This window comes from Rhinatrema bivittatum, chromosome 4 (genome assembly GCF_901001135.1).
Source record: "Rhinatrema bivittatum chromosome 4, aRhiBiv1.1, whole genome shotgun sequence".
NCBI classification, from domain to species: domain Eukaryota; kingdom Metazoa; phylum Chordata; class Amphibia; order Gymnophiona; family Rhinatrematidae; genus Rhinatrema; species Rhinatrema bivittatum.
The window spans coordinates 49,580,960-49,607,397 of NC_042618.1; the positions used below are offsets into that span (position 1 = coordinate 49,580,960).

At 45.7% G+C, this 26,438-nt stretch overlaps 1 long non-coding RNA gene across 1 annotated transcript; it reads left to right on the forward strand.

The window, feature by feature from the left end:
- The first annotated feature begins 21,138 nt into the window (after positions 1-21,138).
- Positions 21,139-26,000, forward strand: LOC115089304. The gene is made up of 3 exons (XR_003856057.1): positions 21,139-21,235; positions 24,069-24,218; positions 25,594-26,000. It is a non-coding gene; the product is annotated as an uncharacterized LOC115089304 (long non-coding RNA).
- The last annotated feature ends 438 nt before the right edge of the window (positions 26,001-26,438 follow it).

Here is a 26,438-nt window from a genome sequence, read left to right on the forward strand (position 1 = left end):
TGTTGAAGCAGAGAACTGTGCTGGATATGCATTGCAAGTGAAGTATCAGGCTTATTTGGTTTGGGGTAGTAACCGCCGCAACAAGCAAGCTACTCCCCCGCTTTTTTGTGAATGCAAATCCTTTTTTCCACATTTCCTCTTGCCGTTGAAGCATAGAGCAATGTTGGAGTCGCATTAACCAAGTATATGTTTATTTAATAAAGGTATTAATCTCCAGATAGTAACTGTCATTCCCGCAAGCCACTCCCATGCCTCTTCTCTTCATTCACATCCTCTAGACTTTATGGATCCACACTGTTTATCCCACGCCCCTTTGAAATCCTTCACAGTTTTGGTCTTCACCACTTCCTCTGGAAGGGCGTTCCAGGCATCCACCACCCTCTCCATGAAGAAATACTTCCTGACATTGGTTCTGAGTCTTCCTCCCTGGAGCTTCAAATCATGACCCCTGGTTCTGCTGATTTTTTTCCGACGGAAAAGGTTTGTCATTGTCTTTGGATCATTAAAACCTTTCAAGTATCTGAAAGTCTGTATCATATCACCTCTGCTCCTCCTTTCCTCCAGGATGTACATATTTAGATTCTTCAATCTCTCCTCATAAGTCATTTGATGAAGACCATCCATCTTTTTGGTCGCCCTTCTCTGGACCGCCTCCCTGTCTCTCTCCCTTCGGAGATACAGTCTCCAGAACTGAGCACAGTACTCCAGGTGGGGCCTCACCAAGGACCTGTACAAGGGGATAATCACTTCCCTTTTCTTACTCGATATTTCTCTCTCTATGCGGCCCAGCATTCTTCTAGCTTTACCTATCGCCTTGTCACATTGTTTTGCCGATTTCAGATCGTTAGACACTATCACACCAAGGTCTCTCTCCTGCTCCGTGCAAATCAGCCCTTCACCCCCCATCAAATACAGTTCTTTTGGATTTCCACACCCCATATGCATGACTCAGAGAAGTAATATTGCTTCCCTCTTTTTATCAGTGATACCTGTCTTTATGCACCCAAATATACTATTTGGGTGCTTTGTCGCTCTCACTGGCTACCTTGACTCATCAGAAATGTTGATACCCCCTCCCCCCACAGATCCCTTTCCTGTTTGGTCATTGTGAGACCTTAACCTCGAAAAAGGTATTTGACTCTTGGATTTCCACATCCAACAAATCTGGCATTTTGTTGGATCAAAACATAATTTCCATATGTTTGCCAATATGTACAATTTTTAAAGTAATCTTTCTTCTTAGTAACCCCCCTCTAGCAAATCTACTATTTTGCATATTATTATATCATCTGAAAACAGGAACACTTTTCCCTCTTACCCTTCCCTGATGTCACTTGTAAACACATCAAAGAGAACTGAGTCTTGTACTACTTTTCTTCACATTGTGGTACTCTGCTGGTCACTTTCTCTTCACCAGATTGGATCCTATGGAAAAATTACCACCACTGGAAAAATGTATTAACTTTGTGCTATTCTTGAGAGATCCATTTTGAAACTCTGATAGATTCTTAAATTTAGGTCTCATTTTAAGGACACATGTTATCCTATCCTTTTTGAAAAAACATATATGCAACCCTCCTTTTACCAGGGGCCAGCTTCAGATGCTGCAGATCAATTTTCAATTCAATGGAGCTCTGAAGTTCAGATTCTGTTGTGGGGAATAAGCTAACCTGGAAAGCCCAAGGTCATCATATTTCCACTTTATAAAACACTCCAAAACAATTAATTTTATTGAAGGCAAAATTAAGCAGTCCACCAGTAGAAAAGGCAAAAATACTGTTCATAAATACAACAATGTGGAAAATAGCTCTTCTCCAAAGTCCTAAGTAGCCACTAGAGAAAAACCATCAAAACTGATCCCTTATGCTACCCAAGCGAAATAGATGAGATTTGGATCCCTGAAGGGTCTTACAGGGTCTTACTCAGAATCCGCAGCTACTTTTCTTCACTCCCAATTGGAAAGAAATTCTTAAATATCTTCTTGATGGGAACTGCCTCCTGAAAGAACTTCTTATTCCACTGACCTAGGAGTATTAACCCACTTGGAACAATTCTCATGGTCCATCCTGGAATCTGCTTCAATGACCCTGCTAAAGAAAGAGTCACCACCACTCCCTATAGAAAGAAAGGCAGCTGTCCTGAAGAGTACAAACCCTTGCCTTGCTTCCTAGAAAATGTCTCTTCCAACTCCTCCCAATGAGTCGCCTATATGACTTCTTGCCAAACTTTAGGGGAGGGACCCCTGCTACCACTCAAACAGACCACACATATGAACTTTTTCTGCCATCATTTACTATGTTACTATACACATGGCACCTCCCGTTCCTAGATGTTTCCCTCTTTTAAAATATATTGAAGCCTAAAGGGTTTTACATATATTTCCTCTTTGATAAGTGATGAACTACGGCTACATTAAAATCTTCTTCCAAATCTAGAAACAAAAATATCTCTCTTCATTTAAATATTTATGTGACTGGAGGGTCTGGAAAGAGGCCTGGAACTTTCTGCTTGAGCCGACCCGGAAAGGGGCTGAAATTGCGGCCTCCCTTGCAGTGGCACCGACGTCATCGAGGCTGCCTATTTCTTCCTGCCTGCAGCTGGGTCTTGAAAGAGGCGCTGGAGCTTTCTGCCTGAGCCGACCCCAACAGAGGCTGAAATCGCCGACTCCTGGGCAGTGGCGCTGACATCTTCAAGGCTGCTTATTTCTTCCTGCCTGCAGCGGTGTGCAGCCTGGGGCTGCTAGCCATGAGGAAAAGCGCAAAGGAAGCCACTCAAAGCTCGACGCCACTTACAAGCCCCCTTGACCACCACTTTAAACATCTTTCTTGTGGCCAGAATGATTCAAGTGGGGGCAGTGACGATACAATCTTGAGTTCTGGTGATCAAGCTCTTCCTCCATTACCCACATTCACTGAGAGAAGGGATAATGCTGCAGTTCCACGGTCAACCTTATTGGGACACTTAGCTGCCTCTCCTGTGCAAGTCTCAGTGTGTCAAGATGATAACATAAATCTGCCAGCTAATGGACTAATCCTTAATAATGTAAGGGTTTTAGTCCCAGACCCTGTTGCACCACCAGTTGGGGTAGGTGTTATAGGGGAAGAAGGTTCGCCAGCTGAACTGGATGATATAACTTTGAAAGACATCTGGCAGGTAATTTCATGTATGGAGACTGCCTTAGCTGGCATAGTATCCCAGTTATATAGAAACATAGAAATGACGGCAGAAGAAGACCAAACGGCCCATCCAGTCTGCCCAGCAAGTTTCTCACTTTTTTTTTCTCATACTTATCTGTTACTCTTGGCTCTTAGTAACCTTTTGGTTCTATTTCCCTTCCACCCCCACCATTAATGTAGAGAGCAGTGTTGGAACTGCATCTAAGTGAATTATCTAGCTTAATTAGTTAGGGGTAGTAACCGCCGCAATAAGCAAGCTACACCCATGCTTATTTGTTTACTCAAACTAAATAATTCAGTCCTTGTTGGTTGTTGTCTGTATATAGATCCACTTTTCTTCATTCCCCTTGCCGTTGAAGCAGAGAGTTATGCTGGATATGCATTGAAAGTGAAGTATCAGACTTTCTCCCCTGCCGTTGAAGCAGAGATCTATGTTAGATATGCGTGAAGTATCAGTCTTTCTCCCCTGCTGTTGAAGCAGAGAGCTATGCATTGCTGGATAAGCATTAAGTATCAGTCTTTCTCCCCTGCCATTGACGCAGAGAGCTATGCTGGATATACATTGAAAGTGAAATATCAGGCTTATTTGGTTTGGGGTTGTAACCGCCGTAACAAGCAAGCTACTCCCCGCTTTTTTGTGAATGCAAATCCTTTTTTCCACATTTCCTCTTGCCGTTGAAGCTTAGAGCAATGCTGGAGTTGCATTAACCGTGTGTATGTTTATTGTATGTGTATGTTCCTTTTCAACCAGAGTTTCTTCAAAATTGATGGAATTAGACAATAAGATAATGGAATTAGATAATTCTCATACTGCATTGTCAACCAATGTGTCTAATCTACAAGCGATTGTATTTGGAGACATTAAGGATAGGTTGCTTTTATTTCATAAATGTGAATCACTGGAAAACAGGATGAGAGTTAAACATTTACATTTCTTAAACTTCCCGAAGACTAAATGGTTATCATCTGAAGAACTTCTTAATAAGTATTTTGTGAATGTTTTACAATTTTCTTCTCAGAAAATGTTTAGTCTCTTGAATTGTTTTTACTTTCCTGATAAGAAATTGTCATCTTTCTTATGAAACCCGGAAGCCGTAATTAGAACTAGGGCAACCTTTCTGGTTTCATTTGTCTCTGAGTCAGATAAGCAAATTGTGTTAAAATAGTATTTTAAATACAAGAATGAGAATAAAGAGACCGGAGCCAGAAGAAAAGTATTCTTACAATTAAAGCAGCGGGTAATAGGTCTGAGAGCTACTTTTTTCCTAAACTTCCCATGTAAATGTATTATTGATTTTCAAGTGAATAGATTTATTTTTTCTGATCCTGCTCACCTACTAACTTTTCTTATTCATAAATCTGGGTGATTTACTAATGGTTCAGAGGGAAATGAAATAGTCTTTCAGATGATGCTATTTACTAGGGATGTGAATCGTTTTTTGACGATTTAAAATATCGTCCGATATATTTTAAATCGTCAAAAATCGTTAGAAGCGCGATACAATAGGAATTCCCCCGATTTATCATCAAAAATCGTAAATCGGGGGAAGGGGGAGGGCGGAAAAACCGGCACACTAAAACAACCCTAAAACCCACCCCGACCCTTTAAAATAAATCCCCCACCCTCCCGAACCCCCCCCCCCCCCAAAATGCCTTAAATTACTTGGGGTCCAGAGTGGGGGCCCCGGTGTGATCTTTTACTCTCGGGCCTGCGGTGCGTTGTAGAAGTAGCGCCGGCGCCATTTTGTTTTTTGTCCCCCGACGTCAGGAGCGTAGGAGATCGCTCCCGGACCCCCGCTGGACCCCCAGGGACTTTTGGCCAGCTTGGGGGGGCCTCCTGACCCCCACAAGACTTGCCAAAAGTCCAGCGGGTGTCCGTGAACGACCTCCTGCAGTCGAATCGTGTTGCCGTACGGCCGGGCAAAATGGTGCCGTACGGCAACACGATTCGACTGCAGGAGGTCATTCCGGACACCCGCTGGACTTTTGGCAAGTCTTGTGGGGGTCAGGAGGCCCCCCCAAGCTGGCCAAAAGTCCCTGGGGGTCCAGCGGGGGTCCGGGAGCGATCTCCTACGCTCCTGACGTCGGGGGACAAAAAACAAAATGGCGCCGGCGCTACTTCTACAACGCACCGCAGGCCCGAGAGTAAAAGATCACACCGGGACTCCCGCTCTGGACCCCAGGTAATTTAAGGCATTTTGGGGGGGTTCAGGAAGGTGGGGGATTTATTTTAAAGGGTCGGGGTGGGTTTTAGGGATGTTTTAGTGTGCCGGTTTTCCCGCCCTCCCCTGATTTACACGATATTTACAAAAACAAAACCCCGACGATCCGATTCCCTCCCCCCCCCAGCCGAAATCGATCGTTAAGACGATCGATCACACGATTCACATCTCTACTATTTACTTGTCTCTTAGTAAGAGTAAGTTGAATGACGCTTTGGTTTATTTAGTATTAGATTTTCCTATTAGCCTCCATGATGAGGACTAATGTTTTTTTTTCCTTTTTTAAATGTATTGATGTTATTTGAAAATAATTTGATTGCCTCTTTTGTGTTATTAAACCAATTCTTATAATTTTTCAGCCTTATAAGGTTAAAATAATTCAATAAAGCGAAAAAAAAGAAAAAAAATGTATATGACATATTGTTTTCATGCTGCTAATATGGTAATTAGTTTGCTATGAATGCAAATGAGTTCTGTAGCACTTTTGCTCAAAATCTTTTGTGCATTGTCACAACCAGGAACTTCATGCATTCCTGGAATTGGCAATATGCATAAAATTTTGTTCTGGTGCCTTCTGATCTTATGATTGCCTGGTGGGACCACATGATCGTAAAGACCCTTCCACCCCGCCCCCCCCCCCCCCAGCTCAGGCATCGAATCCCCATTGTTTAAAAGTAGCCCAGTTGCGATGCAGCTCTTGCCTCTAATCCCTGATCCCCTTGGAAAAAAAAAATCCCCAAACCCCTGAGTGGACCTCTTGGTAGCTCCTTGACTTAAGTTTACTTAATATTTTATTATGAATGTGTTTCCTAGAATAGCAGATAGTGGGCTAAAAATTAACAAATATGAATAAATAAATAAAATACTCCATAAGTATACCCCATAAGTACACTCCATAAATAAAATACTCCATAAATCTAACCCATAAGGGGACAGAATCAATCCCCGTGCACTCCTTCCCTGTCAGTGTCATCTTTCATAAAAGCACCAGCTGACTCCATACCATCCAAAGTCATTTTGAAAGATGACACCAGTGGGACAGGTGCAAGTAGGGATCATTCCTGCACTTTTGATGAACCCCAGAACTTATAAGGTAAGCTTTGGGAAGAATGCAGGAGGTTGTCAGGGGAGCCCACTTTTGGGGATTAAAAAAACCCAAGGAGGACAGGGCATAAAGGTGGGGAGGAGCATTGTGACCATTCTCTATTTAAAAAAAACGTTTTAACTACTGCACTTTTCAAAATCTACATTCAGGAAAACATATTGAGAAAGATATAAGGAGGGTCCAGTAGACATATTAAAAAAACCCCAAAGAATAATGAAAAACCAATTAAATATCCAATCTTGCCTCTCATCAGTCCACAATTAACCTGGAAGAGAGCCAAGTCACAATATAAGATGAAAAGATATATAGTTATCTTTTTCATGGAAACTGGCTCATGAAGACATCTTCACTCACTGGTTTTCATTGCATATTACATCGTAGCAGCACACTTATTCAGATTTGTAATAATCCTTTGCACGTAGTAGACGAAATGCGAAAGTGTACTATATGCAAGGTGGCAAAAATTGCAAATTTTTATGCAAAAGGGGGCAGCAAGCGTAAAAATGCACAAAATGCTGGCATTTTCATGCATTTTCAGCCCCTTTAGACATTTTAACGCCTACATTCCCCCCTCCCCTATCAGCGAAAAAATTCACAGTTTAGTACATCGGCCTCGTAGGGGTAGATTTTAAAACATACGCGCGCGCATCCACGCGCGCACGGTTCCCGGCGCACGCACATGGACACGCCGATTTTATAACATGCGCGTGCTGGCGCTCGCAGGTTATAAAAGCCAATGGCTGAGCACACACGTGCGCCGGATTTTATAATCCACGCACGCATGTGCGGGCAGTGCGTGCAAGGGGGTGTGAATTTCTGCAAAGTCTGCGCGGCGAAGCAATTGGGCCTTCCCCAGTTCCCTCCCAGTCCGCTCCAATTAAGGAGCGGACTGGGAGTGAACTTCCCTAACCCCCTGCCTAACCTTCCTTCCCCTTCCCTTCTCCTCCCCACCCCCTAAACCTAACTACCCTGCCTCTACTTTTTTAATTGTATTACTTACTGCTCCTTGGGAGCAGAAGTAATTTACGCACGCTGGCCAGCTGCCAGCACATGCTTCCCCAGGACAGCGGATAATGACCGCTGTCTCGGCCTGGCCTCTGTCCTGCCCCTGGACCAACCCTTTCTCAGGGCCCGGCTCTTGTGTGCGTATCGCCACTTACTCGCGTGACCGACTTAAAAGTCGGCTGTTAGTGAATAATTAATACTGGATTCACAAGCATAACACTGGGGTTTTGATGTCAGTTCTAGGGTAAAGTTTAGTTTCAAATAGAAACTAATCCACATTTAATACTAGAGAAGGCCATATTCAAAAGCTATTTAGATCGATAATGCATAAGTTATCCATCTAAATGGCAAATTCACCATATTCAGCCACTTATCTAGCTAAATTATAGCCAGATAAGTTATTATTTGGCCATAATTTAGCTGGATATAAAAAGAGGCATCCTGGGGGCATTTCTGGGAGGGATTTATTTATCCAGCTAACTTAGCAAATTTTGAACTATATCCGGCTAATTTAGACGTTTAGACCTGCTTTAGAGCAGGCCTAAAGTTATCCAGTTTTATGTGACCAGATGTCTAGCTACTTAACTAGATATCGTCAACTATTTTCTTACTTGATAATCAAGTTTTATATAAAGTAACACATTTTGATAGTTTAATATTGGCGTTTTCTCAACACAAGATTATATATATTGTCTCAGAGTGAAGAATACCACCTACTGAGTAGTTATCAACAGTACTGCTAATAGCACCTTGGAGGTCTCCCATTTAAGTAGCTTCTAGGTCTTATGGGGTTCGATTGTGTCTGAAGTTCCCTATTCTGTTTATTCTACAGTCGTTAAAGTGGGAAAAACTGTAAACAATTTAACATTAGACTCACTGTCTTATGTCACAGTTTGTGAGTTATGCTCAAATTTAAACAGTCGATGCCACTCTCAGAACCTTAATTACATGCACATGCTGTCACTAGCCTCTGTCACACACATACATACATACATACACACGCACGGTGCGGTGCCAAAGAATCACACATTTCCCCTCAGTTTAGCAGTACCATAAACATATTCTCTTTATGTTATGTGGATAATAAATCCTAGTAGCTTGTTACATTTTTAAACTACATGACAGACTGCACTTAAAAGAACCTTCAAGCTTATATGCTTCAAATAAGTTTACTTTACCGCAATGCAAGGTCTTGGCTGTAGTCATATGAAACTAATATGCATGTTTAGAAAGAGGTTTGACAAACAATAGCCTCTCACTTTGATACCCTGTATTCCAGAAGATATGCAGCAGGATGTTACCATTTGAACACTGTAAGAACTTTATGTGCTCTTGATGCAATCTTTGCTGCCCTCTATTGGTCACACTACTGTTGTACTCCTTTAATCAAGGTGCAAGATTCTCAGTGTATCATCTGGTACTTGACAAAGGCTCTCTCTTCTTCCAAAGGGATATATTTAGATCAAGATTAAATTCAGAAGTTACCCAACAGGAAATTTCTGCTGAATTAAAAACATAAATAAATACAAGAGGTTCATATTCGAAAGATTTATGTGAATAAAATTAACTTTTACTTGAATAAATCTGACCCTTTAAATATATCCACCCTATACAGGATACTGTATAGGCGCTTAATACAGCGCCTATACAGTATCCTGGGTGCGCTGGTACCTGTCATTTCAAATGTCATTTCAAATGACATTTGAAATGACTGGGTGCGCTGGTACCTGTCATTTCAAATGTCATTTCAAATGACAGGCACCAGGAAGTGGATCCCAACTTTAACCCATGAAAACCTAAAAACCTAAAATCCCCTCCTCCCGAAGCGGCTCGACATGTGCCAACTTACCTTTTGTTGCTTTTCAGCCCTTTCAACCTTCTCTGCCGTCCTCCGGAGGGGGCAGCCGGCGGCGAAAGCGGCTAGCAGCGGTCCCCCCCTGCGCAGGTCCCGGTTCTCTTGGCTCAGCCCTCATCTGCTTAAGGAAGATTGTGAAGTCAGGTAAGAGCCCACTGTTCTGTGCCCTCTCCAGTCACGGCGCGAGCGGAGCGAAGCGAAGCGTACTTTCATTGGCTTGGGCGCTCAAGCCAATGAAAGCACATGGATGGGCGTGCATGACGCACGCCGTGATGTCACGCCCACCCGTCCATCTGCTTTCATTGGCTTGAGCGCCCGTCATTTTGGGCGCTCCAGCCAATGAAAGCACATGGACGGGCGGCCATGACGTCGTGACGTCACGCGTGCCCGTCCATCTGCTTTCATTGGCTTGAGCGCCCGTCAATTTGGGGTAAGGGTAGTAACCGCCACACCAGCAAGTTACCCCCATGCACCCTTTTCTTCATTTCCATCCTCTAGCCTTTAGGGATTCACAGTGTTTATCCCATGCCACTTTTAATTCTTTGACTGTTTTTGTCTTCACCACCTCCTCTGGAAGGGCATTCCAGGCACCCACCACCCTCTCCGTGAAGAAATATTTTCTGTTGTTGATTCCGAGTCATCTCCCCTGGAGTTTCATATTGTGACCCCTAGTTCTACTGATTTCTTTCCAATGGAAATAGTTTGAAGTTCATGCATCATTAAAATCTTTCAGGTATCTGAAAGTAGAGATGTGAATCGTGTGCCAGATCGTCTTAACGATCAGATTCGGCTGGGGGGGGCGGGGCCGAACGACGTGGCATTTTGGGGGCGGGACGCGGCGTTTCGGGGGCGGGCCCGGGGGCATGGCCACGCCCTATGGAACTGCCCCCCGGTCAGATCTCGGCGCGCCAGCAGCCCGCTGGCGCGCATGTATTTGCATCTCCCTCCGGGAGGCGTAAATCCATGGATAAAGGTAGGGGGGGGGGGTTTAGATAGGGCCGGGGGGTGGGTTAGGTAAGGGAAGGGAGGGGAAGGTGAGGGGAGGGCGAAAGAAAGTTCCCTCTGAGGCCGCTCCGATTTCGGACCGGTCTCGGAGGGAACGGAGGCAGGCTGCGCGGCTCGGCACGCGCCGGCTGCCCAAAATCGGCAGCCTTGCACGCGCCGATCCAGGATTTTATAAGATACGCGTGGCTATGCGCGCATCTTATAAAATCCAGCGTACTTTTGTTGGCACCTGGTGTGCCAACAAAAGTACGCGATCGCGCTTTTTAAAAAAAATCTACCCCAATATGTTTAGGCACGCCATGTAGGCGAAAGATGTGACTGATGAATAACTTAGCAAGTTCCATGGCTGATGGCAAGCCAGGGAGAGCCACGAAGTGAGCCATCTTCGAAAATTTGTCCACTGTAACCCAAATGGTATTGTTACCTCCGGAAAGGGTCAGGTCCACCACAAAATCTGTTGCAATATGGGTCCAGGGCTCATCCGGTGCTGGCAAGGGTTGAAGCAGGCCCCAAGGACATCCAGGCGGAGGTTTCTGTCTGGCACAATTGGAACTGGAGGCTTCGTAAGCTCTAGTGTCTTCTTTCATGGTGGGCCACCAACAGTACTTTTGTAGCTTGGCTAGTGTTCGCCATTGACCAGGGTGTCTGGCCAGTTTTGAATCATGAGCCCATCTTAGCAATTTCTTTCTTAGATTGCAGGATATAATGGTCTTGCCTGGAGATACCGGATGTGTAGCTGTGAGAATCACTTTCTTCGGGTCAATAATGTGTGGGGTTCATCAGGTACATCCTCTGTGAGGAAAGAGTGAGATAATGTGTCTACTCTGACATTCATGTCACCAGGGCGATATTTCAGCAAAAAGTCAAATCTGTTGAAAAACAGGGACCACCTCGCCTGTCTATGGTTGAGGCGTTGAGCGTGACGGAGGTACTCCAGATTTTTGGGATCAGTGTAAACAGTAATTTGATGTTGTGCACCTTCAAACCAGGGGCACCATTCTTCAAATGCCATTTTTATTGTCAACAGTTCTTTATCCCCAATGCCGTAGTTCTTCTCCGCTGGCGAGAAGCGTCGGGAAAAGAATGAACAGGGGTGCAAGATCTTTGAATCACCGGTCTGGTTTAGCACGGCCCCTACACCCACATTAGAGGCATCGACTTCCACAACGAAGGGTCGAGTAGGGTCCGGATGGTGTAGACATGGTTTGCTTTGAAAGGCGTCTTAACTTCTGGAATGCAGTCACAGCTTCCATAGACCAAGTAGCAACGTTGGCTCCCTTCTTAGTCATTGCTGTTAATGGAACAGTCAATGAAGAGTAATTTTTTTTATAAAGGTCCACTAGTAATTGGTAAATCCCAAACATCGTCTCAGAGCTTTTAGGCCCATGGGCTGTGGTCATTTTTGAATACTTTCAAGCTTCTTGAAATTCACATTTAGACAATTTGGTATACAAACGGTTCTCGTGAAGTCTCTGCAAAACTCTTTTGACATCTTCTTTTTGGGATTGCAGGTCCTGAGAAAATAGTAGGCAATGACACGTTGGTAGAGTAAATCATGCAGAATATCGTTCATCATGTTTTGGAAGACAGCGAGGGTGTTGCACAAGTGTCCATCCCGGGTATTAAAAGCCGTCTTCCATTCATTGCCAGAACGAATGCGAACTAAATTATATGCTCCTTTGAGGTCAAGCTTGAGAATATCTTGGCTCCCTGTAGCCTATCAAATAGCTCCAAGATGAGTGGTAACGGGTAGCGGTCCTTTATGGTGATCTCGTTCAGACCTCTGTAGTCAATGCACAGACGTAACGTTCCATCCTTTTTCCCCACGAAGAAAAATCCTGCACCGGCAGGAGACTTAGAAGGTCTTATGAAGCCTTTCTGGAGATTCTCCTAGTTGTACTCCGAGATCGCCTTATTCTCCACTGTGGAGAGGGGGTAAACCCTTCCTTTGGGTGGCTCCATATTTGGCTTCAAATTAATTGCGCAGTCATATGATCTGGGTGGAGGTAATACATCAGTGGCTTCTTTTGAGAATACATCTTGGTAAGATGCATGTTGAGGCGGCAACCCAGGCAACAACGGGGTGGTTGGCATGCATGGTATTGGAGAGACTTCCATTAAGCATTTGCCATGACAGTCTGGACCCCAACGTGAAAGCTCCAAAGTGGTCCAATTGAATTGTGGCATGTGTTTCTGCAGCCAAGGTAGCCCAAGTACCAAAGGGTGCATGGCCTTCACTAGCACAAAGAAGGAAATAGTCTCTGTATGAAGAGCACCGTTACACAAGTTCACTGGTTCTGTAAGCAGAGTTACTTCACCCGGTAAGCACTCTCCATGAATAGAGGACAATAATAATAGTAATGGAGGGATCCGCAAATGTTCCACTAGACATTTCAATATGAAATTTCCCCCTGCCCCAGAGACTACTAAGGCAAGGGTCTGATATTCCAAAGGCCCGCAGATTAAAGATACTGGAAGAGAGAGTGGAGGAGAGGGTGCAGTTAGACCTAAGAAGAATCCTCCCACAGGACTTAGGTATGCCAGTTTCCCGGACATATAGGGCATGTTGTACAGCATGACCAGCTTGTCCACAATACATGCATACTCCCAACCTCTTTCGGAATCGTCTCTTTGGAAGTCAAATGACTGCGGCCCAATTGCATTGGTTCTTCTTTGCTAGCAGCAGGCCCTGGGTGTGTAGGCCTGGGTACAGACTTGGCACGAATCTCTCCCTAGAGTGGTCTTCTGGGCCTCTTGACCTCTTGAACTTTGTCGCGAATTTGGTGATCAATCTTTGCTGCCAACTGCATAAGTTCTGCTAAGGTCTCGGGCATCTCACCAGTTCATCTTTCAACCTGGAGTTCAGACCTTCAAAAAATAGGGTTTTCAGGCACCTAGGGTCCCAATGTAATTTAGATGCCAACGTCTTGAATTCAATGGCGAAGTCTGGTAAAGGTTTGTTACCTTGTTTTAGATGAACCAAAGCTGATCCTGCTATCGAGTACCGGGCAGGGTCATTAAATACAGACTTAAAAAGTTCAAGAAACCCGGCAAGATCATTTAAGATAGGGTCATTGCAATCCCACAGTGGTGAGGCCCAAGAACTCTCTCTTCCGTCCAGATACAAAAGAATATAGGTGGTCTTGGAATACGCTGTAGGGAAATGGTTAGGTTGCAGAGAAAAGTGCATGCAACATTGATTAATAAATCCTCTACACTTCCAAACTTCACCCGCGAAGTGTGTCGGAGCAGAGAGAGGCACTGTAGACTTGACAGTCACTTCTGTCGGTGTAACTTCATTACCTGCGGCAGCGGTGTATTCATCTGTGTGTGTAGCTGGTTAAAGGCAATAGTCAAGTTGTCTAGCGAATTCTGTTGTTCAGAGATTCGCTGGGCCAGGCCCGGAATGGCCTGCAAAGCGGTGAGCTGATCTGAATCCATGGAGTTAGCAATCTGTTAAGGTTATGAGGTGGAGTGGATTCTTGGGTACTGCTGTGATGGCCACTCCTATGGGGAGGAGCCCCGTGAGGAACCGCAGTACTAGGCTTTACTCTATACACGCAGGCACAGAGAAGCAGTCTTTATTGTACAGCTTGATGGTACTGCCCAGGGCAGGCAGCAGTGAAGGTAGTCCAGTGAAGTAGTCCAGGGGTCCTCAGCAGAGGAGACCAGTCTCACAAACGAGTAGGTGATAAGTAGCGCGGCGTAGCAGGGACAGGTCCCGGGTGTAACCCTGAGCGCTGAAGCTGAAGTTGAGACAGACTGAAAGGTAGTACTCACTGAGCAGAAGCTGAATTGTAGAAGGTCCTGGCAGGCAGAAATTGTTCAGTGGCAGGCACCAGATTAGGGAGCGCAGGCCCTCGAGGAGCGAGTACCCAGTATCCCAGGATAGGTACCTGAAATAGAGCAGAAGGGCCCCTGAGGAGCGGGTACCCAGGTAGTGAAGAATAACCAAAGGGCAGAGAGAGCTTCCTGGAAGCGGCAGCTGGAAGCGGCAGAGCAGCTTAGACTGGAGGCAGTCCAATCCAATCCTTGCTAACTCAGTTTCTTAGCGAACGAAGGGCAGGCTAAATACCAGGATGTGATGACGTCACTCAGAGGGGACGCCCCTGAGCTTCCCGCCATGACGTAGATATGGACGTGGGTGGCGTGCGCGCATGCATGCGCCCTAGGAGACCCTCAGGATAATCATGGCGAACACCGTCGCCATTGCTGATCCAGGGATGCCGGAGAGAACGGCATGAAGACATGGCAGCAGCCATCTTCCCAAGGCTTGAGGAGAGAGAAGGAAGAAAGGTGAGGCACAGAGGTCGAAGCCGTCTGAGACCGACGGATGCAACACCCATTCTAGGGAGCCCTTTCCTGCACAAAGGAAAGGGAACTCTCCCCGGGGCCAGCCTGTCTTGTCCCTATCAAAACCACATTTTTGGATGCCCTTCTCTGTACCTTCTCCATCACAATTATATCTTTTTTGAGATGCGGCGACCAGAATTGTATACAGTATTCAAGTGCGCTCTCACCATGGAGCGATACAGAGGCATTATGACATTTTCTGTTTTATTCACCATTCCCTTCCTAATAATTCCTAACATTCTGTTTGCTTTTTTGACTGCCGCAGCACACTGAGCCGACGATTTCAATGTGTTATCCACTATGACGCCTAGATCTCTTTCTTGGGTGGTAGCTCCTAATATGGAAGCTAACATTGTGTAATTATAGCATGAGTTATTTTTCCCTATATGCATCACCTTGCCTTTATCCACATTAAATTTCATCTGCCATTTCGATGCCCAATTTTCCAGTCTCACAAAGTCTTCCTGCAATTTATCACAATCTGCTTGTGATTTAACTACTCTGAATAATTTTGTATCATCTGCAAATTTGATTACCTCACTCGTCGTATTTCTTTCCAGATCATTTATAAATATATTGAAAAGTAAGGGTTCCAATACAGATCCCTGAGGCACTCCACTGCCCACACTCTTCCACTGAGAAAATTGTCCATTTAATCCTACTCTCTGTTTCCTGTCTTTTAGCCAGTTTGTAATCCATGAAAGGACATCGCCACCTATCCCATGACTTTTTACTTTTCCTAGAAGCCTCTCATGAGGAACTTTATCAAACGCCTTCTGAAAATCCAAGTACACTACATCTACCGGTTCACCTTTATTCACATGTTTATTAATTCCTTCAAAAAAGTGAAGCAGATTTGTGAGGCAAGACTTGCCTTGGTAAAGCCATGCTTTGTTCCATTAAACCATGTCTTTCTATATGTTCTGTGATTTTGATGCTTAGAACACTTTCCAATATTTTTCCTGGCACTGAAGTTATGCTAGCGGTCTGTAGTTCCGGTTCCATTCTTCATGAGTTCAAACTGTGTCCAAGCTCGCACTTGCTTTCCTATCCTTGGGGTACCTTTGGGCTCCTGAGTTATCACGTGGACCAGGGACTCACAATCACACAGGAGCAAGCGATCACACCTCTTCGCCCCTTCCCAGGGCTTTCCTAAACACATTCACCACAGAATACGTAGCCACAAGGCATGTCCGCAACACATTTTTCTTCCTGTCTTATTACATCAGGCCTATCTATATAACACTGGGCAACAAATTTTCACAAAATTCATGTTACGGAAATGAAATTAGTCAATTCTTATACATTTCCATGTGCTAAACACGAATGTGACTGTGAAAATGCAAAATTGGCTCTAGTTTTTTTGTAATATGCAATAATATAATTACATCTTGAATTGTATGCCAATAGTAGGAGACCTACGGTTAATACCGTTTGAAAAATGAAGTCATAGACTACGTCTTAGATTTCTTTGCTTGTCTCTTGTACACCTGTTCGGGAGCATCTCTGCGGAGTGTCCAGCAGTAGTCAGCCAGCATGAATATTTCAAATGCTCACCCTTTCTGACTGGGCTTCATATAGTACACTGCTGATGTCAGCTTACTCAGCAGCAGCATGGCAGTAGAACTGCATTGCATCAGAAAATGATGTAATAAAATCTGGATGATGTGTGCATGATGGTATTATGCAATATTACATCATTCTAGGCTTATTTACAGTCCTACTGGATAAATTTACATGACTAAACATAGAAAGTGAACTATATTAAATATCTTCAAAACGAGAGCCAATAAAAACTTTTCATGGTCATATTTGTGTTCAGCACAACAAGATACTACAGAGTAGGACCTTTTTAGGTCAGTAACACTTTCATTGTTGCCCAGTGTAATCTATCTATATTTCTAAGGCAAATACTGCAAATAAAACTCCAGAGATCGACACTGAAAATAGTTTGACAAAGCAACCCTCTCAGCTATTCTCCCTTTATTTTTTTAACAGCTCATGCAGTTAACACCTTTTCAAATCATAAACCACTGATTACTTCTCCAGAAAACAGCTCTCACACTTTCCAACAGCAAAATAATTGACTTTTTGCAAAGTCTTAAATCACACCCAGAATAATATTAACCTTTTAATTTCTTTAGCACACTTTATAGACACACAGAATAAACTTTAACCCTCTATTACTTTTGCAAGCTTTAAACAGACATATTCTCACTCAAAGTTCTGCTTATCCACCAGCAGATGCAGCTTCTGCTATCAATACTACCTTTTCAGGACAGTTTTCCAATTACTTAAAACTTATGAAATCGGAAATAAATCTCTTGCATTTTACTCTTAATGTGATGCAATCTCTCCAGAAGACTATTTTATGAGAAAATATGTGACTTGCAGCCAATTAGAAATGGGCAGCTTGGCTATTGCTGTGTCTGATATTTCCTCTCTCAAATAGAGGATTAGGATATGTCCTCAGAGGGACATAAGAACCTAACCAAGATTATTTTTTTTAATGTTTTTAGTTATAGTTCTATATTGATTGTAGAAAGTCCATTATGGGAACGATTTTTCCTCCAAGAGCTGATTTAGCTGAAGAAACTATTGAGCTCTAAGAAAGCTACTTCTTGCCAATTAGATATTGAACCTTCCTGGCTTTTAAAAAAATGCAGAAGTTAAATTATTACTATGGCTGACTTACTTGGCGAATATCTTGTTGACTATAGGTCTACTCCTTTCCAGTTTTAAGGTGGCACTAATCTATCCTCTGGTTTTATCTGGTTCAGATAAAATGATTTATATAACTACAGACCCCTCTCACCATTTCTAAGAAAAATAATTTAAAAAAAGTGGTGGTTCAATTAGGAGAGTTTTGCAGAATTCTAATAAATTACATCCTCATCAGTTCTGTGCAGGATATGGAACTGAAACTGTCTTACTGGCATTAATGGGCAAGTTACTTTGCACCTTGTCACTTTGGTCTGACTTGACCTCTCTGTAACATTTGATATTGTGGATCATGGAATTTTGCTGTGGAGATTATCAGAGTAAGGACTAAGACAGAAGATTTTAGCTGGTTTAGACTACTTCCTACAAAGGCGATTTCAAAAAGTCATAATAGGAAACATATGTTCTAATCCATAGCCTATAAGATGTGGTGTTTCCCAGGGGTCCATGTTTCACCCATTTTGTTCAACATTTATTTGGCCCTATGAGGAAAAGCATAAGTAAATTTAGGGTACATTATTTTGTCTGTGCAGATGATATTCTGATAATCATGCTATTAGGCCCCAATCCGAATAATTCTTTTGGAAAAATGAATTAGTCTTTTTCAGCCCTCTCAGCATGGATGTGTGAAAATGAACTTAAATTAAATCTTAGAAAAGCTGATGTCCTCTAGGTGACTTCCTCAAGGTGAAGAAGTCACTTCCATATTATTATCCCTAGGCCAAAAAACTGGATGACTGTCCATTAGTTTTAAAAAATAAAGTTTGCAATTTGGATATTACCTTGGATGACTCTTTAAAGTTTCAGAACAAATCAAGTATGTATAGGCAGAGTTTCAGGCAGATCTAATCCTGGTCATACTCCACTGCCTCCAGGGACTTGTATTCTTGCCTTACTTAAGGAAATTGTAACATCCCTCACCTCTGATCTGAAGCACCTCTGGCATAGCCTCTGGCATCATATGGCATCCCAGGAACATGGCTGAACTTGCTGCAGCCCTTGAGCCCTTTTTATAGATCCTGCAGGCAGGACTTCCTATGACATGTACACATGACATAATATCCTGCCTTGTATAAAAGGAAGCTCAGAACCACTAACCAGTGCCTTCACAACAGACCTTCTGCTTTAGCAGTGCTAGCTCAGCATCTTCACTGTTCCTGTGGTCCTGTTTCCTGTGTTGTGGTTCTCCTCGGTTCCTGCCTTACTTGGTGTCTGCCTCCTGAGTTTGTCCTGTCCTTTCATATTTGTCAGTGTCTGATCCTCCGTGTCTTGGTCTTCCTGGCCTATCTCCTCATGCCTGATCTTGGACTGGACCTTGACTCTGCATCCTCTTCTGTCTGCCCTGACCTTGGACTGGACCTCGACTCTGCTTTGCTTTCTACCTGCCCTGACCTTGGACTGCACCTCTACTCCACTTTTATTTCAACCTTGTAAGTCCTGCTGGCTGCCAGAATCTGAAGGCTCAACTCAAGGGGGAAGTGGTTGGTCAGGTGGAAGATCATCTCATAGCAAGTCAACTGCCGCCTGTTAAGGCCCATCTTGTGCTTGCACAAAATAAGCAGTGACAACTTAACAGTGGCCCAAAGACTCACTACTACGCAGCGTGACAGATTGCGAAGGCCATGAGATCCATAGACTCATTGGTACTTCAGATTTTACAGGGTCTTGCCTTGCAGGCCCACCAGCTCGAAGGCTCCATACAAACTCTAGGCCAACACATGAACTCTGTCTAGCCACCAAGCATGGTTCCTCTGCCACCAGTGGTTGCGTCAACTTCTCCGGCACACAGCTCCCACTTGGTGCATCTAGCATTTACCTTTCACCTCCACCTCACTAAGATGGGAACCCCAAAACCTACAAGGGGTTCTTGAACCACTGCCAGATTGTTTTTGAATTACAAGCAACAAGCTTCCCCTCAGACTGGGCAAGAGTGGCCTATATCCTCTCTCTTCTCACAGGGTAGGTGCTACGAATGGGCTCAGGCCAGGAGTGGTGAACACCACTACCGAGGATGTCTCAGGGTGGAGAAAGGCAGGACTGCAGAAGAGTCTAGATGCTGGCTGATGCAGGCAGGAATGAGTAAACCCTATGGGCAAGTGGGAAGGTGGAATAGGCAGACGGAGTCTAATACTAGTTGGAGATATCTGATACCAGATGCATGAAGGTAAGAGTGAACTTGAAGACTGGAACAGCATGGAAGTATGTGTGAACGTGAATGTAGGTAAAGGTGTACAGGAAACTGGAACTGGGTACTGGTAAGGATGAACTCAGGAAGCGTGCAGGTATGAGTGATAATGATTGGAGGTATAAGTGACTGAATTGAGGAAACAAGACTGACAGAGAACTAGACAGACAAACCAGGACAGCACTAACATTGAACATGAAACACATAAGCCCGAAGGCAGCAGAGCGAGGCACAAGGCCCGAAGGCTACAGACAGCAGACAGAGGGCCCGTAGGCCACACACACACACACACACACAGCAGGCAGCAAGCTCGTAGGTTACCGACAGCAGGCAGAGGCCCATAGGCCACCCACACACAGCAGGCAGAAGCCCGTAGGCCACCCACACACAGGAGGCAGAAGCCCGTAGGCCACCCACACACACACAGTAGGCAGAAGGCCCGTAGGCCACAGACAGCAGGCAGAAGGCCCGTAGGCCACACGCACACACAGTAGGCAGAAGCCCGTAGGCCACAGACAGCAGGCAGAGGCCCGTAGGCCACAGACAGCAGGCGAAAGAGGCTAGAGCAGGGAGCCCAGGCGAGCTCGATGCTGAAGCACCGATGGAACTGCTAGGCAGGGTTATAAAGGAAATTCTGGGGTATAGAGTAGACAGGAAGGAAGGAGTGGGCCAGCCAGAAGAACATGCTCGTGGGGGACCTCTGGTGGTGAGGCAGCTGCATAGCAGCCATGGTCGTAACAGTACCCCCTCTTCAAGCCCTCCTCCTCCTCTGGGATCCCAACCTTGCAGGGAACACCACATGATGGCAGATCCAAAGTCCTCCTGAGGCAATGCGGTAACCCCAAACTCCTTCTGGGATGACAGGGTAGTCCCCTGCCGAGGCAACAAGGCGGCAGGCACAGGCCCCTCCAGGGATGGCAGCAGGGCGGCAGGCACAGACCCCTCCAGGGACGGCAGCAGGGTGGCAGGCACAGACCCCTCCAGAGATGGTGCAAGCAGTCCAGGCCCTTCCTGTGGCAGTTGTGCAGGCTCAAACCCCTCCCGAGGCGGCACGGCAGGTACAAACCTCTCTTGGGGCGGGAGGGCAGGGTCAAACCTCTCCTGAGGTAGAGAAACAGTCTCGAGCCCCACCTGGGGCACAGTGGTAAATCCAAACCCCTCCTGGGGCGGCAGCAGGACCGGTTTGGACCCCTCCGGGGGCAGCAGCTGGAACGGTATGGGCCCCTCCAGGGGCGGCAGCAGCTGGACCGGATCGGGCCCCTCCGCGGGCGGCACGGCAGGCTCAAGCCCCTCCTGGGGCACAGTGGTGAGTCCAAACCACTCCTGGGGTGGTAGATCAGGTTCCAGCCCCTCCGGGGGCAGCAGAGCCGGCTTAAGCTCCTTCTGAGACACAATGGTAAATCCAAACCCCAAACCATGGTTCCTTGAATCTGCAGCAGAAACTTGCAGCTTTGTGAAGACACAGGCAGGTTTGGGCCGTCTCGGGAAGGTGCTCGTTACAGGCTGTTCAGCAGCTGTGGGAAGCAGAGCCCTGCTCGGGTTAATTAGTTCCATCTGTTTTTGTTCTTGAGATTCTAGAACGGAAGTCCTAGAAGTTTTCTTGACCAGGTAAGTTTTTGGTTTTCCTGAAGTATAAGTTGCTTTTTGGTGAGAAGTTTTGTGAAAAGTTGTGCTGAAATTTTCTGTTTGCAAACTGCCCAGGGTGAAAACATTCTTAGTTGGGCCAGAAGCAGGGCAGAGTGTAATAGCACTGGCTGAATCTTTTTGAGGAGAAGATGGCCCGTTAGCTGTGCAGCGGGGGCAGGGTTTGCCTGGAGGCAAAAGACACGGAAGACAGAGACACTTCCACCAGCCTGGTTTGGGAGAATTACAATTAAGGCATTCATGATAGAAGGAAACATTCCTTTTCTGACAATTGCTGCATGCCCAATGTTCCAGGTCAGAAAACTGACAGGCTAAACAGTTCTGGTTCGTGGGGTAATTCAGGGTTTGACAAGAGATACAGGTAACAAACCGTGGAGACTCACCCTCAGAATATAGAGTCCTCTCTGTCTCTCCACAAGTGAATGGCTTCAGCATACTGTTAGGAATGGGCTCAGGCCAGGAGTGGTGAACACCACTACCGAGGATGTCTCAGGGTGGAGAAAGGCAGGACTGCAGAAGAGTCTAGATGCTGGCTGATGCAGGCAGGAATGAGTAAACCCTATGGGCAAGTGGGAAGGTGGAATAGGCAGACGGAGTCTAATACAGGCTGGAGATATCTGATACCAGATGCATGAAGGTAAGAGTGAACTTGAAGACTGGAACAGCATGGAAGTATGTGTGAACGTGAATGTAGGTAAAGGTGTACAGGAAACTGGAACTGGGTGCTGGTAAGGATGAACTCAGGAAGCGTGCAGGTATGAGTGATAATGACTGGAGGTATAAGTGACTGAACTGAGGAAACAAGACTGACAGAGAACTAGACAGACAAACCAGGACAGCACTAACATTGAACATGAAACACATAAGCCCGAAGGCAGCAGAGCGAGGCACAAGGCCCGAAGGCTACAGACAGCAGAGGGCCCGTAGGCCACACACACACAGCAGGCAGCAAGCTCGTAGGTTACCGACAGCAGGTAGAGGCCCGTAGGCCACACACAGCGGACAGAAGGCCCGTAGGCCACACACACACACACAGCAGGCAGCAAGCTCGTAGGTTACCGACAGCAGGTAGAGGCCCGTAGGCCACACACAGCAGACAGAAGGCCCGTAGGCCACACACACACACACAGCAGGCAGCAAGCTCGTAGGTTACCGACAGCAGGTAGAGGCCCGTAGGCCACACACAGCGGACAGAAGGCCCGTAGGCCACACACACACACACACACACACACAGCAGGCAGCAAGCTTGTAGGTTACCGACAGCAGGCAGAGGCCCATAGGCCACACACACACACAGGAGGCAGAAGCCCGTAGGCCACACACAGCGGGCAGAGGGCCCGTAGGCCACATGCACACACCGTAAGCAGAAGGCGAAAGGCTAGAGCAGGGAGTCCAGGCGAGCTCGATGCTGAAGCACCGATGGAACTGCTAGGCAGGGTTATAAAGGAAATTCTGGGGTATAGAGTAGACAGGAAGGAAGGAGTGGGCCAGCCAGAAGAACATGCTCGTGGGGGACCTCTGGTGGTGAGGCGGCTGCATAGCAGCCATGGTCGTAACAGTAGGTAAAGTTTGGCCCCATCCATTCTCTGAGTCTTTGACAGCGGCTTCCCACCTCCCACCCTGTCTTCTTCCTTCTCTCTGTATCTGCTCCCATCCACCCACCCACCCACCCAACAATATTAACCCCAAACCATATACAATACCAAATTCAACATCACCTCATCAGAGGTACTGAGGTCACCTACAACATGCAGGTTCTCCACTCCCCTTAACTAACAAGATAAATGCAAACAATACAAATATATGCACAGCTCACTAGCTCTCTACTAATGATAAGCTAGGGATGTGCAGTAGGGCGGATTCGTCCTATTTGGTATTCGTTGGGACCCAAATCCATTGTATCCGTTCTCGGGGGACTCCGATCCGATCATTAGTTACATATATATTTGTTTCCAAAACCCCCCCTCCCAACCCTTTAAATTTAATAAACTACAACCCCCCACCCTCCTGACCCCCCCAAGACTTGCCAAAAGTCCCTGGTGGTCCAGCGGGGTCCTGAAGCATTCTCCTGCACTTGGGCTGTCGACTGCCGGTATTCAAAATGGCACCAATAGCCTTTGCCCTGACTATGTTACAGGGGCTACGGTGCCCACTGGTTGGCCCCTGTCACACGGTAGGAGCAATGGACGGCTGGCACCATCTTGTGCTCCTACCATGTGACAGGGGCCGACCAATGGCATCAGTAGCCCCTGTGACATAGTGAGGGCAAAGGCTATTGGTGCCATTTTGAATACCGGCACAGCCCGAGTGCAGGAGATCGCTCTAGGACTATCGCTAGATCACCAGGGACTTTTGGCAAGTCTTGGGGGGGGAGGGTCAGGAGGGTGGGGGTTTATTCTTTAGTGATACATTGTATTCGTGGGGGTTCGCCTATGTTTTGTGACCCCACAAATACAACGAATATGGCATATACGTTGCGGAATACCAATACGTTGCAAATGAATGCACACCCCTATGATAAGCTGCCAAACCTTCAAGAACAGGAGCTATCGGTCATACTTGAGCAAGAGAAAGTCAGGTTAATCAATTACCACGCCCCCTCACCCAAGCAAGTGCCCCCCACCCTTCCCCTGGTGTCACGGGCCAATTTCCTCCTCTGGAAGGGGTACTTGATTCGCATAGAGGTGCAAATTACTTTTGAGTCTGTGGCTGGTTTGGGCTCATTTATTATACCAAATAGCCACGGTTAGTGTACTGAGTCCCTGCCATATTATATACTCTTCCCTGACTCTCACAGCACTTCAGTCTGCTGGCTTCATCTCCTGCCACTGAGGACTGGGGGATCCATTAATGCCAACCTCCACAATGGACTGCAGAAACTCCTGAGCCTTCTCTGCCGACTCATGCATGGGAACTTATTCGCATGAATAATGCAAAGCCGTGCTGGGTAAGTCAAAGCAAAAGGAATGTGTCGTTCAACCAGCCAGGTGCACAAAGGGGAAAATGCTTTCCTGAGCACTGCTACTGCCACCGAGAAATCTTGGAGAATTAAAATAGTAGCCTCAAACTGATCAATCGGGCCGATTCAGTAAAAAATGCAGGAGAGCGGGCAAGTAAATCATATTTAAATTAGGCCCGGCAGTAAAAAGAGGCGCTAGGGACACTAGCGCGTCCCTAGCGCCTCTTTTCGGACAGGAGTGGTGGCTGTCAGCGGGTTTGACAGCCGACGCTCAATTTTGCTGGCGTCAGTTCTCGAGCCCGCTGACAGCCACAAGTTTGGAAACCGTACGCCGGCAAAATTGAGCGTCCAGTTTTCAACCCGTGAGCCGCGGGCCTATTTCAAAATTTTTTTTCTACTTTTTTAAACTTTCGGGACCTCCGACTTAATATTGCCATGATATTAAGTCGGAGGGTGTGTTTTTACTGCTTTTCTGTGCACTTTCCCGGTGCCCGGAGAAATTAGCGCCTACCTTTGGGTAGGCGCTAATTTCTGAAAGTAAAATGTGTGGCTTGGCTGCACATTTTACTTACTGAATCGCGCGGGAATACCTAATAGGGCCATCAATATGCATTTGCATGTTGCGGGCGCTATTAGGTTCGGGAGGGTTGGACCCACGTTTTGGATGCGCTATTACCCCTTACTAAGGGGTAAAGCTAGCGCATCCAAAACGTGCGTCCAAATTCCGACTAACAGTGCGCTCCGTCAGAGCACACTGTACTGTTTCGCCCTGAATGTGAGCTCGGCGGTATGCTTGCAGGTCCTCTTCTTTCTGGGCAAAATTAGAAAATTTGACAATCTCCGTTTATGCTTGGTTGCAGTATGCTAGTTTCGTTTGCCTGCAGAGACCCTTTCCAGCCTAATGGCACCATGTTTGGAGTACACATCCAGTGCACATGGAAGCCAATCAGCCAGTTTCTCTGCTAACTCGTTATTGGGAACGCTTTCTGGAACTCCAATGAAGTGGCTATTGCTTCTTCTTGATCGGCTCTCCAGATCTTCCGGCTTAGCCATATGGGCATCGCAGGCAGATTTTAAAGCAGAAATGTTGGCCTTCAGTGTGCTTACACGGTCCTCCGTGCCCGACCCCCGTGACTCCACTTTGTGTTAGCGCATTGTCGCACCTGCAAAATAGTGAGTGCAGCTCGTAGAACTTCCCATAAGTTCTTTCAAAATGGCTTCTAAAATAGCTGCAATTATTACCACGGCTGTTTCATTTACCATTGGGTCTCTGGCCTCAGGGGAATGGGGAATGGGGAATTGCTTGCTACTCCCATCATTTTCTTCCCCTGACCTTGGGCCATTCTCTGTCCTTCTCTTGCAGTTTTGAAGCCATCACGGAAGCCAGCACTCACAGTCTGATTCCCTGCGGAGCCCTGAGACTTGGCCACAGTATATGTTAAAAGGTTGCACCCGAGTCAACACATTTAACTGTGCAAAATAAGGAAAAAATGGGGGCATCGGGTCCCGGAGCGTTACAGGAACACGTCCTGCACCTCACAGCCCATCACGTGACCTCTCATGTACTAAGACTTTTTAAAAAATGCTAAAGGTGCATCTGTTTTGAGTCTTTTCGATTATCTTTTTACCCTGTTTTATTACTCTCTTCAGTAAAAGTGTTTTTCTTTTTTACATTTGAATACATTTATGTCCAAGTATTTTAGACTGTTGTTTTAGGAATGTACTTTTATTTCATTTAAAGCATTATTTTATGATTGTATATAACATTGATGTCCAGTATTTTAGCCTGTGTTTTTTTAGAATTGCTATATTTCTAAGACATGAATCTTTGATTGCTTTTTTTTTTTTTTTTTTACCTTGAATTTGTAAATGTTTAACTTGTCGACCGCTCTGAGCTTCGGCACGGAGTGGTATATACATGGGAATAAAGATACAGACAGCGTTGATAAGTTCCTTTGAATACTTTAGCTGAACACAGGGTATAAAGACAATGCATTTGTGGGGATCTCAGGTAGAAAGAGAGAGAGAAATAGTATTGCAAGCTTAGCTCAGAGACTTGTTTGAAATGGAGGGCTGTTTGCCGGAGAAAAACAACTTCCCCAGCATGCCCTGGAATCACTAGGGGTGACCAATTGGGGGGAAAAGATTACAATCTGAGTCAGAAAACAGAGAATGTCTACTCAGTAAGTGTCAGAATACCCACAATAC